This window comes from Pongo abelii, chromosome 3, assembly GCF_028885655.2.
Source record: "Pongo abelii isolate AG06213 chromosome 3, NHGRI_mPonAbe1-v2.0_pri, whole genome shotgun sequence".
Lineage (NCBI taxonomy): Eukaryota > Metazoa > Chordata > Mammalia > Primates > Hominidae > Pongo > Pongo abelii.
In genome coordinates, this window is record NC_071988.2 from 169,315,131 (window position 1) to 169,335,067 (window position 19,937).

General features: G+C 39.0%; 1 protein-coding gene and 1 pseudogene across 1 annotated transcript in view; both read left to right on the forward strand.

Annotated features, from left to right (window-relative positions):
• The window catches only part of EDNRA (endothelin receptor type A), a 65,386-nt gene that overhangs the window by 16,157 nt on the left and 29,292 nt on the right, over positions 1-19,937 (forward strand). The window lies entirely within an intron of this gene.
• On the forward strand, positions 9,297-10,225 carry LOC103890517 (general transcription factor IIF subunit 2-like; annotated as a pseudogene).

Genomic DNA, 19,937 nt, shown 5'->3' on the forward strand with positions numbered 1-19,937 from the left:
TTGTGTCTGGTTTGTCTTACTCAACATTATGTTTGTGAGAGTCATCCATATTGTTGCATTCAGTTGTAATTCAGTCATTCTCATTATTGTATAGCACTTCACTGTGTGAATATTGCACTTTATCAATTCTACTAAAGATGGGAATTATTAAGTAGTTTCTAGTTTTGGGCTATTTTGAATAGTGCAGCTATGGACATTCTCCTGTGCATCTTTTTGGTGCATATATTTGTTGAATATGTAAATATATAGATATAAAAACCTATAGCTGTGTATATAATGATATCTGTAATATTTATATATCAACATAGATAGCTACATACTAAATATATCTAAATATATACTTCTTATATAATTTTTCTTGATCATAACCCTTTTATATTTTACTATTCAGTAATGTTGGAGAATTACACTAGGTTAAGGTACAGAATTAAGAACTAGGCAATAGAATTCTTTTTTTTTTTTTTTTTTTTTTGTTTAGAGATGGGGTCTTGCTTTGTTGCCCAGGCTGGTTTCAAACTCCTGGCTTCAAGTAATCCTCTCATCTCAGCCTCCCAAATTGCTGGGATTACAGGCATGAGCCACCATGCCTGGCCCAGAATTCTTTTCTAATTCTAAAAGCTTTAAGACTTGTGTGGCCTGTGTATGAATTTGGTCTATGATAATTATTTGCCTTTCAAGAAAATCTGTTATCTGACTTCATAATGGATAATTCCCAGATCAACTCACACATTAACTAAGTACTTGTAGAAAACACAGAGGAATCTAGGCTAGCCGTGCCTTCAAGTTGCTGACGATCTATTTGAGGATACAAGCAAATAGTCAATAAAGTTAGCCTGGATACCAGCGGAGTTTTATACTCAAGTATTCTCTTGGACTTTTTTTTTTTTTTTTTTTTTTTTGAGATGGAGTCTCGCTCTGTCGCCCAGGCTGGAGGGCAGTGGCGGGATCTCGGCTCACTGCAAGCTCCGCCTCCCGGATTCACGCCATTCTCCTGCCTCAGCCTCCCAAGTAGCTGGGACTACAGGTGCCCGCCACCACGCCCGGCTAATTTTTTTGTATTTTTAGTAGAGACGAGGTTTCACCGTGTTAGCCAGGATGGTCTGCATCTCCTGACCTCGTGATCCGCCCACCTCGGCCTCCAAAGTGCTGGGATTACAGGCCTGAGCCACCGCGCCCAGCCTCTCTTGGACTTTTTGAAACCAAAGAACACAAAGATACTATTTTTAATGTGAAATACCTCTAAAAATGTTCATTGGAAGTAGAAAGATTGGCATCTTAATACAAGATTGCCAGGGTAGGTAGGGATGGTTGTCATAGAAATTTACCAAATTGGAACACATGAAGACAGAGCTAAAAGAAAAATTTCTCTTAATATCATCAGCAAAATTTGCATTTGCAACATCCCAAAAAGAAATTTTATTTATGAAAACCCACTGACCACATATGAAATGGAACCATCTTACAATGTAAACACTCCCAGGAAGTCATTCAGAACTCTGTGAAATATCTGAGCACTGCATTTTTGCAATCTTATGAATAAGAATTTAAATGTGAGTCATTGACACTTTTCCTGCTTTTTGTTCTGGAGAAATAGCTTCACAGTAATATTTTCATTAATTGTATGGAATGATTTCAGAATCATCTCCAGCTCCTGTACCATCATAAAGGAAGTTAACCCAGAGGGAGTGGTATGCACTAAGGTGACCATCCAGAGCCCGCTTTCAAGCCCTGCTGCTTTCTCCTGCTTGATTCGCTCACCCAGGGCCCAGCAAACTACAGCTAGGGAGCCACATCTGGCCCACCACCTGTTTTTGTAAATGACGTTTTATTGGAACACAGCCATACCTGTTGCTTACGTATTTTCTATAGCAGCTTTTGAAAGTAGTTTCAACAGACACCATATGGCCCAGAAAGCCTAAAATATTTACTATCTGGCCATTTATGGAAAAAGTTTGTCAAGCCTGGTGGCATCTCACCAACTGCCCTGCCCCTTCCTCTCATCCCTGGTTCTCATCTACCTCCATTTGGACCCACAGGCAGTCAAAGCCCAAGATGTGAACTTCAGAAATGTGAATAAGGCTTCGTAACCTTTTTCTCTTTTTAATAGAGATGGGGCTTCACTGTTTCCCAAGCTGATCTAGAACTCTTAAACTCAAGCAATTCTTTTACCTCAACCTCCCAAAGTACTGGGATTACAGGCATGAGCCACTGCGCCCAGACAGTTCATAACCTTTGATATTTTTAAGTGCCTAATGCCTTAGCCCCAAGAAGTAAATGGGCATAATCTCAAGAAATCAAAATATGTTTTATTTTTTAAAATGGTTTGTCACTGATCTTGAATAAATCACTTGACCTCCCAAGTCATTCTTTTTCTTTTTCTTCTTTTTTTGAGAGAGGGCTTCACTCTACCACCCAGGCTGGAGTTCAGCGGCATAACCACAGCTCCCTGCTGCCTCAAGCTCCTGAGCCCAAGCAATCCTCCCACCTAAGCCTCCCAAGTGGCTGGGACTACAGGCACATGCCACCATGCCCAACTAATTTTTTGAATTTTTGTAAAGATAGGGTCTCACTGTGTTGCCCAGGCTGGTCTCAAATTTTTGGACTCAAGTGATCCTCCCTCCTTAGCTTCACAAAGTGCTGGGATTATAGGCGTGAGCCACCATGCCCAGCCTCGAGTCATTATTTTTATTTGAAAAAAATAAATAATGAAGGGACCATTTCATGGTATCCCACTAGGCATAATGACACAAAGTAGGCTTATTCCTAAGCTGACAGCCAACATCAGTTACAACAACCAAGGTCTATTGTCTCTTCGTTGTCTCGATTTATGTTAGTAAACATCAGAACTTTGGTCTCATGAGAGGTCTTGGCAACCACGATTCACGTTTTCTAATCAAAATTAAACAATTTTTAAACTCTTTGTTACACACTTAGAAATATTCAATACATTGTCCTTTGAGTAATTAAAAGCAGCACTAAGCCAGGTGGCTAGATTTTTGGGTAGCCATTTATGTTTCAGTTAAGAAAAAGAAAAAGGAAAAGGAGATGATGAAGATTTTTCATTTATTTTAGAGAAATTTCATATGAAAATATAGTTACTCTCTAAAAGTCTTTTTTTTTTTTTTTTTTTGAGACAGGTCTTGCTCTGTCACCCAGGCTGGAGTGCCATGATGCAATCTTGGCTCACTGCAACCTCCGCCTCCCGAGTTCAAGCAATTCTCCTACCTCAGCCTCCTGAGTAGCTGGGATTACAGGTGCACACCACTATACCCAGCTAATTTTTGTATTTTTAGTAGAGAGGGGGTTTCACCATGTTGGCCAGGCTGGTCTCGAACTCCTGATCTCAGGTGGTCTGCCCGCCTCAGCCTCCCAAAGTGCTGGGATTACAAGTGTGAGCCACCACACCCAGCCTCTAAAAGTCTTAAAGATAAAGCTTTACATACTTGAAGTTACTCAGTCAGAAAATCACAACACTTTATATTTCTTTGGATGGACCAATTGAATTACATGATCATAACTAAAAACATGAATTTTCTTACCTCTATGCTGTAAAAATCAGGGACTATTTCTTTAATAATGGACAGAAAGGCCACGTCTTAGACAAAGGGGAAAGTGGGGGATAAGATAAGAAATATCTCATGTTCCATTTTTTAACACTAGGTGTATGTGTGTATGCATACATGTTATTTTTTGTGACACAGGTGTTCTCTGTTTACATTAGATTTTTCCAAACTGTTAGCGGTCAGGTGCGGTGATTCACGCCTTTAATCCCAGCACATTGGGAGGCCATGGCCAGAGGCTCATTTGAGCCCAGAAGTTCTAGACTAGACAGAGTAACATGATGAAACCCCATTGCTACAAAAAATACAAAAATTGGCTAAGTGTGGTGGCACGTGCCTGCAGTCCCGGCTACTGGAAGGCTGAAGTGGGAGAATCACTTGAGCCCAGGTCAAGGCTTCTGAGCCATGATTGCTCCCACTGCGCTCCAGCTTGGAAGGAAAAAAAAATGTTGGGAGGAAAGGACAGGGGAGCTACAGGGGATGGAGGAAAAAAAAGCAGAGTTGGGTAGTGGAGACCCATCCTTAGGACTCAACCATGTCATTCTGCCAGCACCCAGGTGACATTTCATATATTTGAGGAAGAAAGGGAGGGAGTATGGACTCTCAAAATGTGAGGAGTCAACATATGTAGTTCCAACTATGTGAAAGCAGCTTGAAGAACCAGAGCATTGACCTATTCATGATTTTTGCAGAGGCACTCATTTTGATCGGCCCTCCAAACAGGCTGGTGTAAGAGCCTCTCAGTATCTACACCAAAGCCCATCTCTCTTGTGGTTTTGAAATTCTTTACTTGTTTGCAGTAGCTCCAGTGAACCCTCATGAAGTGATAAACATTTAGTTTATTTGTGGAAATGGCCCAGAAGAAAAAGCTGGTATTAGAACTGAAGATGTCTAATGAAGTGTATTTTTCTTAGCCAGAAATTTTGGATAAATGAATGAGTGGAGAAAAGTAAGTGCGTGAGGGCTCAATATTTGTCCTTCAATTACTTTTTAGGTTGTGATCCTTGGTACATGCCACATTCTGTTCAAACTACCTCTTCTCTGCTAAAAACATGCCTGTGCAGGGGCAGTTCCCACACTAGTAGGAGGTACAGTCTCATACATTTATGCCTTTGTATAAATTAGAGAAAATCCTAATTTTTCATGTTTTGAATAGGGAATATATTCAAATGGATCAAAAATCAAGAAAATAGAAAAAGATACACATTGAGAAGTCTTCCTCTTAGACCAGTCCTGATCACCAAATTTCCCCACTCCCACCCTCTATAGCGAATCACCTTTAAAAGATTCTTCTGTATCTTTCCAGTGTTTCTTCATGCAAATATAAGAAAATCCAAATATATATTTCTATTCTCTCCCCTGTTTATTACACAATGTTCTGTACATTGCTTTTTTCAATTGACAGTATATCCTGGAGATCTCTGAATATCAATATATGAAAAGCTGGCTCATTTTTTAAATAGTTTCATAGTATCCCATTGTGGGAGAGTGCCATAGGTTATATAATCAATTGTTCCAATCTTTTGTTTTTGCAGACTATGCTACAATTGTAACCATGTGCATGTCATGTTTATATCTGTGGGTACAGCTATATGACAAATTCCCACACATAGGATTCCTTTGCCATAGGTCAAGTGTCTGTATTACTTTGATATAAATTGCCAAATTGTCCCCCATAATAATTGTGCTGTCTTGCACTCTCATTAACAGTGTAGGAGTTCCTATTTCCCCATTGCCTAAACATATTTTTAGATTAGGCATTTCTCTTTCCTTTGGATTATCTTAAATAGAAAATGTCAGGGAGGAAGTCTTGTTTTGTTCCTGTACACTAAGATTGCTTATAAAAAATGGTGAAAAAATAGGAAACTAATTTTGGAAAATATATTGGGTCACTGAATCAAATGCCCAGTGATAATTTAATGTGTCATTTACTTTTGCAAAAGTATACATTTTTACCCATAATGAAGAGGATACTAATTCAAGAAAGTATCATAGAAAATTAGATATTTTTTCTACTCTGAAGCAATCACTGATTGTCAGTGGATTCTATACACTAAATTATTTCAGAATTCATACACCTGAAAATTGTCAAATATATAAACTCTAATTATTAGATACTGATATTTAGAAGAAGGATTTGTGAAGCATTTGTGCCAGTTTTTCCCAGTCATTTATATATCAAAAAAGTACTCATAATGGAACCAAATTATTTTCATCTTCAACTTGAACAGCTTTTTGATATTTCAGGTTGAAACCAAGGTAAGCCTGTGCCTTGAGTCTGAAGAATTGTACTTTTTCCAAATATTACAGTTTTGAAAACTAATTTATGAACTGAAGTAGCTAAGTTCCATCCAGTTTCAACTCCTATTTTTTGACACAGATCAGAATGAAAAACCTAGAAGCCAATATCCAAACTTTACCCCAGACCTTTCCACTGTTCAGGCAGTAGTTGAGGACTGAGACAGACGTTCTGAATGACAACTTTACGGTGACAACTGAGTGTTAATGTCATGTGATAACATGTCTGTAGCTTTTTTGGAAATAATCTAGGATTATAGAATGGGAGGTATCTCTTCAAAAATATATATTTAGCCTAATTGCTGAAATACTTTATATTTTTAGGACTGATATGACTGCTTTTCTTCATTTATTTAGTTTATAACTTCATGTAGTATGAATTCAGCCTGAAATTGACATTTAAATTTTGTACCTAAATTCATAGGTTTAGTTTTTTGAAGAAAACAATGGCTTTCCAGTAAATAAAATAATCTCTTTACATTTTCTTTTGTTCAGCCTTGAGTTTGTTTTGAGAGCTTTAGTTTGGATAAAAAAGAGAAATGTCATTTTAAAATTTGGGAGAATTCTAAAACACCATTATATTTTTTCAGATATGTTTTAAAACTTATTTTGTACAAAATGTTTGTAGATATGAGGCTTCATTTTGTTAAATTCATCCAACACACACTTCTTTTTAGCTGAAATTAATAGAAAGCCAATTCTAAATTAATGTAGGTAATACATAATCTACTCAACTGGATGAATACCTTGGTTGCAAGTCTTGTCCTGACCGAGCTAAGTGACAAGATTCTCAATCTACTGACCTTCCAGCATCTAGGCAGAGCTCCCAGGACAAGCAGAAATCACAGGGAACAGGAAGCAGGAAAGAGCAGGAAAAGATCCTTTAGTTCCCATGTGTAGAAACAAATGCTCAGCTGCCTCTGTATTGAACCATACTGATGCCTGCCACTATATTGTTCATTGTAGACAGAAATCATTATGTTAAAAGTTACAGTAGATTAGAAATTGCAACCACCTCTTTCAAAAAAGTGATTACAATTTTGAAAGGAAGAGAAATACAGATTGTAATTTTTTGCTGTACCAGCAAAGAAAATTAAATATTAAAAATATTATAAAGATGCGTCTGACAAGCTATGTGACCTTCAGAGTTTCATCATCAAAATGGAGTATTAATCTAGATCAGTGTTTCTCCAGATTTTTGTTCTCAGCACCCCTTTATACTCTGAAAAAATCATTGAGGACACCAAATTTTTCTTCATGTATGTTATATTGATGGATATTTCTGATGTTACAAGTTAAAACTGATCATTTTATTAAAAATATGTATTAATTTTCATGAACATAACCCCATTAAATGTTAACATAAATGCTATACTTTCATGAAAAAAATTATATTTTCCAAAACAAAAAAATTATTTAGTGAGAAAAATGGCATTGTTTTACATTTTTACAAATCTGTTTATTTAATGTCTGGCTTAACAGAAGACAGCTAAAACTCATATCAGCTTCTGCAATCTGTTGTACTATGTTGTTTTGGTTGAAGCATATGAAAAAACTCTAGCCTCACAAAAAAATGTAGTTTAAAAAAGGATGAGAATTTTAATCGTCTTTTCAGATAATTGTGAATATTCTTTGATACGACATCAAAACTCTCCCATTGGCAGTTTTGTAAAGATTAGTTGCAATGTGTAATCTGAAACCATATTAATGAACTTTTCAGACACTATTACATTAAAATATGTTGTCTCTCTTGTACTTTGCGTAGATCGTTTACATAAGCATGGTTTTGCAACATCAGACATTGGCCGTTAGGAATTACTAGTTTACCAATTATAAGGATCTTCTCAATGTTGCCTTATTTAATTATATAATATCAAAAAACTACATTCGTTAATATCACCACCAATCCTTTGTCACATGGAATATTAAAAAGACATGTATCTAAGCTCAAGATATATTAAAAATTTATAATTTCTCTGCTGCTTCATGAGTTCTTAAGGGAAACTCATGAAACATGATCCATAAAGAAAAAGAAATTGGGCCTTATCAAAATTAAAAACTTTTACTCTGCAAAAGACCCTGTTAAGAGGATGAAAAGACAACAGCCGGGTGCGGTGGTTCACGCCTGTAATCCCAGCACTTTCGGAGGCCAAGGAAGGCAGATTGCTCTGAGCTCAGGAGTTAAGGACCAGCCTGGGCAACATGGCAAAACTCCGTCTCTACAAAAAAAAAAATACAAAAATTAGCCAGGCATGGTGGCATGCACCTGTGGTCCCAGCTACTCTGGAGGCTGAGGCTGTAGAATCACTTAAACCTGGGAGGCAGAGGTTGCAGTGAGCCGAGATTGCACCACTGCATACCAGCCTGGGCAACAAAGTGAGACCCTGTCTCAAAAAAAAAAAAAAAAAAGGATTCATATCTACAATATACAGAGAATTCTCAAAACTCAATGGTAAAAAAAATGAATAATCCAAATAGAAAATGGACAAAAGACATGTACAGAAATTTTACTGAAGGGTATACGCAGATGACAGATAGGCACATGAAAAGATGTTCAATATCATTAGCCATTAGGGAAATGCAAGTCAAACCACAGTGAGATATCACTACACCCTATCTGAATGGCTAAAATGTTTTAAAAAAAAAAAAAGAGAGAGAGAGACAACACCTAATTCTGTCAAGGGTGAAGAGAAACTGCTAGTGGAAACGGAATGTAGAGCCACTCTAGAAGAGAGTTTGGCAGTTTCTTTTTTCTTTTTCTTTTTTTTTTTTTTTTTGGAGATGGAGTTGCACTCTTGTTGCCCAGGCTGGAGTGCAATGGCATGATCTAAGCTCACTGCAACCTCCGCCTCCCAGGTTCAAGCAAGTCTCTCCTGCCTCAGCCTCCTGAGTAACTAGGATTGCAGGTGTGCAACACCATCCCAGCTAATTGTTGTATTTTTAGTAGAGACGGGGTTTCACCATGTTGGTTAGGCTGGTCTCGAACCCCTGACCTCAGGCGATCCACCCACCTTAGCCTCCGATAGTGCTGTGATTACAGGCGTGAGCCACCCTGCCCGCCGGCAGTGTTTTTTTTTTTTTTTTTTTTTTTTTTGAGACCGAGTCTCACTCTGTCGCCCAGGCTGGAGGGCAGTGGCGCGATCTCGGCTCACTGCAAGCTCCGCCTCCCGGGTTCACGCCATTCTCCTGCCTCAGCCTCCCGAGTAGCTGGGACCACAGGTGCCCACCACCACGCCCAGCTAATTTTTTGCATTCTTAGTAGAGACGGGGTTTCACTGTCTCAGCCAGGATGGTCTCAATCTCCTGACCTCGTGATCCGCCCGCCTCAACCTCCCAAAGTGCTGGGATTACAGGTGTGAGTGACCGCGCCCGGCCGGCAGTTTCTTATAAAACTAAATACTGCAATTACGATAAGACCCAGCAGTTGCACTCTTGAGCATGTATTTCAGAGAAGTGAAAATTATGTTCATGCAAAAACCTGTACATTGCTCTTTCCCCAAGTTCCCAGTAACCTCGCAGGTTCCTGAATATTTGTCACAGCAATGAGCTAAAGCCCCTGGAAGAGGTGAAGTTGGGAAACTGTGGATTGCCAAGACTCAAGGAAGGACTGAGGTGTCATTTACTTTGAATGAAGATCTTGCAAATATTCATGATATTGGCGGAAAAGCAGCTTCAGTCAGTGCTCATAAAGAACATCCGTTTGTCTTGCAAAATGTTGGAGGCCATATATGAACATTATTTACTGAGAGTTCATCAGATAAGCTGTCTTTGGAAGAAACAGTGGTACAAAGAACTGAATGCCAACAGACTGCCAGTGAAAAGTACATGAGATTAAAAAGATTGCAAATAGAGGAATCTTCCAAACCAGTGAGGCTATCACAACAACTGGACAAAGTTGTAACAGCCAGTTTCGAACCTGTTGCTAATCAATACAATACTGAATGTGAAAGGAAAGAGAAAGCAGATGGAAAATAAGCTCCAGCTAATAAACAACATGTTTCAGACATGCTATTTTCAGCCTTTAGAAATATCAATATTATCATCTTAAGGACTTGGTGGACATCACAAAACAACCTGTGGTATACCTGAGGGAACTCTTAAAAGAAATTGATCTTCAGAATGTAAAAGAGATCCACAAAAACACGTGGGAGCTGAAACCAGAGTACAGACATCGTCAAGGAGGAGAAATGAGTGATTAAGATGGCTCCTAGCCAGCATGTTAGTGAAACAACAGTGATGCTAAGCAAAACGCGTTGATACTGGAAGGCTTGAACACCGTATGTTAATAGGGGCTAAGTGGCAATACTTTCCTTTCTCTTGGTAAATTTTCTAAACCTATAACTATTGTAAAGTTTCTTCAGTGTTTTTTGAGGAGAGAGAGCAAATTTATTTATAGACTTAACTTGTATTAAACCAGCTTATTCGCAATGGGAATAAGGGTTGGAGGATTAAGAGGATTTCTCTTAAATATTAGCTTTTAGCATGTAAAATTAGGAAATGGTTTTTAAATGAGGACTCTCTGCCCTTGCTGTATCTCTGAGGAGCTGAGGTAGTACAGAATCAAAAAGAATAATATAGCAAGAAAAAAACAGTCAACTACAGAAACTCTTAAAAGGAATAAAAAGCCAAAGTTCCTTATTTTGAGGGGGAAAAAAACCCTGTACATTAACACTCACAGTAGTTTCACCTGTAATAGCCAAACCCTGGAGACAACTCAGATGTTCTTCAATGTGAGTGGTCAAACCAACCATGGTACATCCATACCAGAGACTACTACTCAGCAATGAAAGGAAACAAGTCACTGATACACACAACCATCTGGGTGAATCTCCAGAGAACCGTGCTGAGTGAAAAAAAGCCAATCTCAAAAGATTGCATACTGTATTACTCCATTTATATAACATTCTTGAAATGATAGAGTTATAGAGATGGATAACAGATTAATGGTTGCCAGGGGTTAGGAATGGGAAGGGGAGAGAAGGGAAATATGGGTAGAAGAGGACATCAAAAGGGATCCTTGCGGTGATAAACCTGTTCTGTATCTTGACTGGTGATAAATACACAAACCTACACATGTTACTCAATTGCATAGACCTAAATGCACACGAATTAGTATATGTGAAACTGGGGAAATAAAATAATATTGGTAGATTATATCAACATCAAAAAAAATTGTGCCATTTCACATTCCTACCAGCTTTATATGAAGGTTTTAATTTCTCCACATCCTCACCCCAACACATACTATTGTCAGTCTTTTTCATTACAGCCATTCTAATAGTGTATAGTGGTATCCCATGGTGGTTTTAACTAGCATTTCCTTAATGGCTAAGGATATTGAGCATTTTCTATGTCCTTACTTACTTATGTATCTGCTTTGGTGAAATGTTCATTTAAATCTTTGCACATTTTTAATTAAGTATTTATTTTATTTTAGTTGTAGGAGATCTTTATAGATTCCAGACAGAAGTCCTTCATCAGATGTATGATTTGCAAATATTTTTCCCAGTTAGCAGATTTGTTTTTATTTTCTTCATGTCTTTTGAAAAGCAAAAATTCTTTATTTTATTTATTTATTTTTTGTTTGAGATGGAGTCTCGCTCTGTCACCCAGGCTGAAGTGCAGTGGGGCCATCTCCACTCACTGCAACCTCCGCCTCCCGGGTTCAATCGATTCTCGTGCCTCAGCCTCCAGAGTAGCTGGGATTACAGGCATGCACCACCACGCCTGGCTAATTTTTGTATTTTTAGTAGAGACGGGGTTTCACCATGTTGTCCAGGCTGGTCTCAAACCCCTGACCTCAGGTGATCCACCCACCTCAGCCTCCCAAAGCTCTGGGATTACAGGCGTGAGCCACCACGCCCAGCCTGAAGAGCAAAAATTCTTATTTTGATCAAATCCGGTTTATCAAATTTTTCTTCTATGGATCATGCCCTAGTGTCCTATCTATGAAATTTTTGCCTAACCCAAGATCACAAAGAATTTCTCCTATGTTTTCTTCGAACAGTTTTAGAGGCTTAGCTCTTACATTCAGTTCCGTAATCTTTTCTGGTTAAATTTTTGTGTATGATATGAGGCAGGCATCTAAGTTATTTTTTTGCATATGGGTACTCAGTTTTTCAACACCATTCTTTGAAGACTATTCTCATTGAATTGCCTTGGACCTTTATTAAAACTCAATTGACAATAAATATAAGAGCTTGTATCTGGACTTTCTTTCTGGTCCAGTGACCTGTGTTCTATTGTTATGCCAATACCATCCTCTCTTAATTACTGGAGTTTTCTATTAATAGTAAGTTTTTAAATAAGTACTATAAGTTCTCCTACTTTGCATTTTGTCAAAATTGTTTTGGCTATTCTAGATCCCTTATATTTTTATGTAAATTTTAAGATGAATTTGTTAGTTTCCTTGGATTTGGATAGGAATTGCATTGACCCTTTAGGTGAATTTGGGGAGAATTGCCATCTTAATAATATCAATTCTTCTTTTGTTACATGTATTCTCAACTATTTTATTCTTTTTTGGTAAAGTTTTGAATGGAATTTTTCTTTAATTTTTTTAGATTTTTCATGGCTAGTATGCAGAAATGCAGTTGTTTTCTGCATATTGATCTTGTATCCTACGACTGTTCAAGTTCTATTTCTTTTGCAGCATCAGCTTTCTTCCTGTGAATGTGTGATGGTGAAGAGTACAATGACCTTTAGGTAGTTTGGTGCCACTGTCATGATTCATGCGAAGGCACCAGCAGTTTACCCACCATTGCTTTTGTACTAACAGTGCAAATGTCAACCAGTGAAAAAAGGCAATAATCTCTGAGTGTTATTTTGATTTTGCAGACCTCACAGAAGGTTCCCAGGGTTCCCCAGTGGTCTGCATACAACACTGAGAGAACCAGTGATCTAGATCGGGGTCCTCAACCCCCAGGCTACAGACTAGTACCAGTTCATGGCCTGTTAGGAATCGGCCACACAGCAGGAGGTGAGTGGCAGGCAAGCGAGTGAAGCTTCCTCTGTATTTACAGCTTCTCCCCATCACTCGCATTACCTCCTGAGCTTGGCCTCCTGTCAGATCAGCAGCAGCATCAGATTCTCATAGGAGTATGAACCCTACTGTGAACTGCACACACAAGGGATCTAGATTGTGCATTCCTTATAAGAATCTAACACCTAATGATCTGTCACTATCTCCCATTAACCCTAGATGGGACCATCTAGTTGCAGGAAAACAAGCTGAGGGCTCCCACTGACTTTACATTATGGTGAGTTGTATAATTATTTTATTATATATTGCAATGTAATCATAATAGAAATAAAGTGCACAATAAATGTAATATGCTTGAATCATCCCAAAACCATCCTGCCCCCCCCCGCCAGGTCCGTGTAAAAATTGTCTTCCACAAAACGGGTCCCTGGTACCAAAAAGTTTGGGGACCGCTGATCTAGATGGTCTCTAAGCTCCCATCCAAGTGTAAAATGCTATAATTTTTAAAACCTAAAATGAACAGTGTTGATCAGATTTGTCTTTACAGAATTTACTTAAATGGCTGGTTTTCTTGGCAGTCAATATTTCTTAGGCAATTGCTGCATGTGGAACAATATATCTAGTCCTTTGAGAGAGATGGAAAGGAAATAGAACACTGGTCCTAATCTCAAGAAAATGGCAAAAGAAGGCTCTCTGGGTTTGCAGGTGTCTAGGAAAGGAACCAGTGTCACTATAGGCTGATTGTATTACACCTCAAATTTGTATATTTGTTGTTCTACTAAAAATAAACAAAATGCTTATAGTGGAGGTACAACATATATCAAACTTCAAGACTAGAAGTAAAACTAGGTAAAAATCCATCATTCTAGGCTAGTACAACCTAATGTTATCTCATTTCCAAATGACCATAAGACATAAAGTAACATCAAACTAATTTTTACAACTTTTTCTTTTTGTTATTATTATTATTATTATACTTTAAGTTTTAGGGTACATGTGCACAATGTGCAGGTTAGTTACATATGTATACATATGCCATGCTGGTGTGCTGCACCCATTAACTCGACATTTAGCATTAGGTATATCTCCTAATGCTATCCCTCCCCCCTCCCCCCACCCCACAACAGTCCCCAGAGTGTGATGTTCCCCTTCCTGTGTCCATGTGTTCTCATTGTTCAATTCCCATCTATGAGTGAGAACATGCGGTGTTTGGTTTTTTGTCCTTGTGATAGTTTACTGAGAATGATGATTTCCAATTTCATCCATGTCCCTACAAAGGACATGAACTCATCATTTTTTATGGCTGCATAGTATTCCATGGTGTATATGTGCCACATTTTCTTAATCCAGTCTATCATTGTTGGACATTTGGGTTGGTTCCAAGTCTTTGCTATTGTGAATAGTGCCGCAATAAACATACGTGTGCATGTGTCTTTATAGCAGCTTGATTTATAATCCTTTGGGTATATACCCAGTAATGGGATGGCTGGGTCAAATGGTATTTCTAGCTCTAGATCCCTGAGGAATCGCCACACTGACTTCCACAATGGTTGAACTAGTTTACAGTCCCACCAACAGTGTAAAAGTGTTCCTATTTCTCCACATCCCCTCCAGCACCTGTTGTTTCCTGACTTTTTAATGATTGCCATTCTAACTGGTGTGAGATGGTATCTCATTGTGGTTTTGATTTGCATTTGTCTGATGGCCAGTGATGATGAGCATTTTTTCATGTGTCTTTTGGCTGCATAAATGTCTTCTTTTGAGAAGTGTCTGTTCATATCCTTTGCCCACTTTTTGATGGGGTTGTTTGTTTGTTTCTTGTAAATTTGTTTTGATTTCATTGTAGATTCTGGATATTAGCCCTTTGTCAGATGAGTAGGTTGCGAAAATTTTCTCCCATTCTGTAGGTTGCCTGTTCACTCTGATGGTAGTTTCTTTTGCTGTGCAGAAGCTCTTTAGTTTAATTAGATCCCATTTGTCAAAAAGCTTTAATTTTACATTATTGTTTATGACAGACCCGTGGTTGGAAGCTTAAAATCGCCCCTTAACTGATATTTTTTCTACATTTTATATATAACTCAAATTGTGCATACCATATGATGGTCACAGCTCACTGGGCAAATTTACTATACATTTTAGCTTTTCCTTTGAGAGTAATGAAATAGTGTTCATATATTCAAGGTAAATAAATAGTCTCAAGGCTTCAATCTGTGGGATTCTCCAAGTTCTGACATCCTTAATCTTTTTAGGTAGAAAAAAAGGTACTAAAGCACTCTTTCACGGGAAGAATGAAAAGAAATTGAGAAAGCAAAATTAATCATATACAGTACAGGGAAGGGTGCAGGTTAGTTTAGAGATAAATGGAGTTAATAATAGTTTCAGATAAACTAGTTACAGACTAGAGTTCTGATATGAAAATAATGTACAATTTCAGAGCTGGCAGAGAATTCAGAGAGTATCTAGTTCTAGCCTAACATTTCTTCTTTGGCAGAGGAGGGAGCTAAATCTTCTAGATTTTTGACAGAGCTAGACTGGAAGCCAGCATTTCTAACTTCTCCTTCAGTATGTTCCATCCTTCCATCTCTGCATTCAATAGAACTTGTGTGGTTTTAATTCTCTCGACACCACAAATTGCATTTCCCTAGAAGACAGCCTGGCTTCTAAAACTTTATAGTGAATTATTAAAATGTATGCCATTCTTATCTGATATGATTAGTAACCCAGCCATCCTGATTTTGTCTATTTTGCTTTATGCCTCAATTATAAGTAATTGTGAAGTTTTATTTTCTAATGAATTTCTGTTGTTAAATATTCAAAATCACCTCAACCTTATTTACTATCAAGTCAGTGAGAGCATCAACTTTATTCTACTTTATTCTTTTTTCCCCAAAACACACATATGGTATTATTTTGCTCATGCTGCATACCATATCTTTGTTGGCTCATTGTTTCCATCTACACCAGGATAATTGTGACCACATGACACACTTTACAATAAAGAACTTAAGTTTCTTCAGAACTTATACATTAGATCATTAAATCAGCTGCATACTTTCAAATATGCCATTTGTTTTCCCTTTTTCCTATTCATCATCACCTACATCACTGATAAGATTTTGGGATCCACTACCTAAATCTGTAGGTGGGGATCTCTGCTATTCTGTTTTATCTTGTTTTGTTCTACTTTGGTTTTGCCTGCCTGTTTCTTTTAAATGGCACTAGCATGTCTGACCATAGAAACTGATGATTAAAATCAACTATAAAACTTTTCCATTAGGTTTTGGGACTTATTGTCTGTCCGGGTCAGAGCACCCCATTTCTATGATGGGAGCTCTGACCCAGACACACAATAAGGCCCAAAACTGTGCTTGTATGTTTTTATGACAAGATGTAGGGCTCCACTCACAACACATGGAAAATCTTTTCTCCATTCCAGGAAAACCAGGGTCTTTCTTTCTGGCATGAATCTCCTCTCCATTATGAATTAAACCTTAAAGTATTGACACACACAATCAGCACAAACCTTGCCATTTCAATATTGAGATTCTCTAATTTTTCTTCTTTAAAGTTCCATTCTTCTCTATCCAATGATCCTTTGGTCATATGCTTACAAAATAAGTAAAAGCCTCAAGTCCCTCACTTTTGGATTGGTACTCTTACAGCAAAGAGAGTTATTAAAAAGAGATATTCCTCTTGATTCCCAGGCTTCAGGTGACTGAGATTCTCAGGGGTGATAAGCCCATATCTTGGGTGAATAATCTGTCCTCGAAGGAAAAAATCTTCATGGCTCTGGAACTCTGGCTTTAAAAAGTTCTCTTTCTCCTTGTTTCCTCTCATCCACCTTGTTGTTATTAACATCTATGTATTTCAGATTCTAAAAAGTGAAGACCTCAGCAGAGACTGAAACACCGAATATTCAATAGTGAAAGATGTGGTTAGTGAGTAGCAACAATTCCATCTCTTTCCATCTAAATGCAGTTTAGCAAGAAGCAGTTCCTCAGAATCCATCTCCTACGGGAACTAACGTTTATGATTTGCTATAGATCAGGCCCTGCTGTAAGTGCTTTTCATGTGTGAACCCATTTAATACATCATCCATATGCATGGGCACTCTCTTTATCTGCAGTTTTCCATGAGGAACAGTTAACATGTCTAAGTCATGCCAGGGGACAAAGTCACCGGAGCCTGTTCTCTTTACCGTTAGCTCACACCACTCTCTTCTTCTGTGGAGCGCCCAGGGAAAATTGCTTAGAGCTTCTTGAGAAGCTGTTATTTCTGCTTATCTTCTAGTGGGGTCTTTTGTTCTTGTGTGGCCTGCCACCACCCTGCACCTGGTGACCTGGACCGTGGGTGACCATAACCATGAACCATCAATAGTTATGACTCACACTTCCATATTCTGACTTCTGCCAAGCCCTTCCTCCAGATTCTCTCTTCTCTGGCCCACAGTAATCCTCTGCGGTAGCTACCAGAACGATCTTCATTTTATAGAAGAGAAAACTAACAGGCACAGAGGTTAACGAGCATGCCAATGTCACAAGATCAGGAAGACAGCAGAGCTTGGGGTCAGTCTGCCCCAAGGAATCCAGCTTCAGGGCCCACACTCTGAGCTACTATGCCAAGCCAGCTGTCTTGATTAAAAGGAGGGCTTCTCCATCCCCCCAGCTCATGGAGGGCACCTAAGGCCAGAGTCAAAACCATTTATGGAATTTCTGCTCTACTCTGCATTTGTCATACATCCTGAATTTTTGGACTGGTCAGGAGGCAAGAAAAGCCTGTTCAAAGGAAAAAGTGTATGGATAGGGGATAGGGAGATGCCATAGCTTTTATGACATTTGTATGAATGCTCTGTCTCAATCCTGAAGCAATTAATGCATAACAGAAGAACAAAATCTATTCTTGGTCACACACAGTGACTTATTTCGTAGTATCTGATTTCAGATCTGCAGTGGCCAGAGAGCACGTTCTCATAAATGGTCTGTCCTGGGCATCACAAGCTTTATAATCATCTCAGTCTGTGCTGTTGGAAGATGTTTTTGTTTGCTACTGAGTCAACTATGTACCAACTTTTACATCCCAGTCCCTCCCCTAGAAAGAAAGAAAAACCTCAGAACCTCAGTTTTTAAAGCCTGATACCTGGTCAGTCATGTCCAATTCTAAGTGACCCTATAATAATACATATTGAAGGGAAGAGAAGGTTTTCCTTGCTTTGAGGTTTGCAGCTATTACAGACTGTACTTGTAAATCCCTCATTCCTATCTAGGACAGACAGGAGATGAAGGAGAGGAGAAGAACCCTTCAGCCTCACAGGATGGGGTGAGAGGAAAATTAGCACAAAGAAAAATACGCCACTAGTTTTATTTGTACCATTTTAAGATGCCATGACAATAACAAAAATAATGTACAAGTAATAGGATTAAGTAGCAGGGGATATTAACATCTGGAATGGATAAAGAGGCATAAGTTCGTTTATATTTTCATGGTTGTGCATAAATGATACGTTTCAGTTTATGATTACAAATTATAGCAATTCAAAATAACATTTGTGTGGTATATGTTCAGTTTGCAGGATTCTTTCATATGCATTAACCCATTTGAGCACCCCAAATGAGCATCATATCCTTGTGGCAGGTATGAGAACTACCCCCATTTAACAAATACAGAAACACAGACTTACAACGGGGAACTGGCTTACCCAAGGTCACACAGTTAGCAACAGGTCAATCTCGTACTTGAACCTAAATCTTATAGGTTCACAACCCATCTTGAATATAGGGGAGAACAGCCTTATTTTGTAGTGCTAACTGGTGAGGCCTGGGGCAGTAGAACATCTGTTATTGTACTGTGACTTTATGTGCTGATGTCTTTAGGGACTGATGTCTTTGGGTGAGAGTGTAAGGGGATGCAGGCTACATGGCCCCAAACATTACGATTTTTTCTTTTTCTTTTTCTTTTTTTTTTTTTTTTGAGACGGAGTTTCTCTCTCGTTGCCCAGGCTGGAGTACAATGGCATGATCTCGGCTCACTGCAACCTTTGCCTCCCGGGTTCAAGTGATTCTCCTGCCTCAGCCTCCCAAGTAGCTGGGATTATAGGCGCGTGCCACCACACCTGGCTAATTTTTGTATTTTTAGTAGAGACAGGGTTTCACCACATTGGCCAGGCTGGTCTCCAACTCCTGGCCTCAAGTGATCAATCCACCTCAGCCTCCCAAAGTGCTGGGATTACAGGTGTGAGCCACTGCACCCAGCCCAAGATTTTTTATTTCTTGTGACTATATTTTATACCTTTTTCTGCTCCTCCTGTTCCATTTGACTGTCAGCTGTCATTTTTGCTGACCATGTCACCTCTAGAGCAGTGATCCTCAAAGTATGGTCGGTGAACCAGCAGCATCAGCATCACCTGAGAACTTGCTAGAAATGCAAATTTTCAGGCCCTGCCCCAGACCTACTGAATCAGGAACTCTGGGGATGGGGCCCAGCCATCTGTGTTTCAATGAGCCCTCCAGGTGATTCTGCAGCTACTAAGTCTTAGGAGCTGCTGCTCCACAGCAACTATTCACAACCTTGGCTGTCCTTGGGAATCCCCTGGGACCCTTAAAGTCTACTAATGCTTATGTCCCAACTCCAAAGATTCTAATTTCGTTGGTCTAGGACACAGTTTTTTAACCTCAGCACCAGTGATATTTGGGTGGGGGGATGATTATTTGTTGGGGTTGTCTGTCCTGTACATTGCAAAATGTTTAGCAGCATCCCAAGCCTCTACCCCTAGATGTGAGTAGCACACCCACCCCCAGCTGTAATAACTAAAAATATCTCAGACATTGCCAAGTGTTCCTTGCGGTGGTGGGGGGAAGGGGGATGGCAAAATTGTCCCCTGGTTGATAAGCACTGGCCTAGGGTGATGGCCAAGGCACTGGGATATGGAAGAGCTCCCAAAATCATTCTAATATACAGGCAACACTGAGAACTATGCCTCTGGAGAGTCTCTATTAATGAACAGCTCTGGATGTGCAATGGGCTAGAGCACAATAAGAGCTAAGCTTTACACCACTGGGTGTAGAGTGAGAATCAGTCCCCCTGTGGTGAAGACTCAGGCA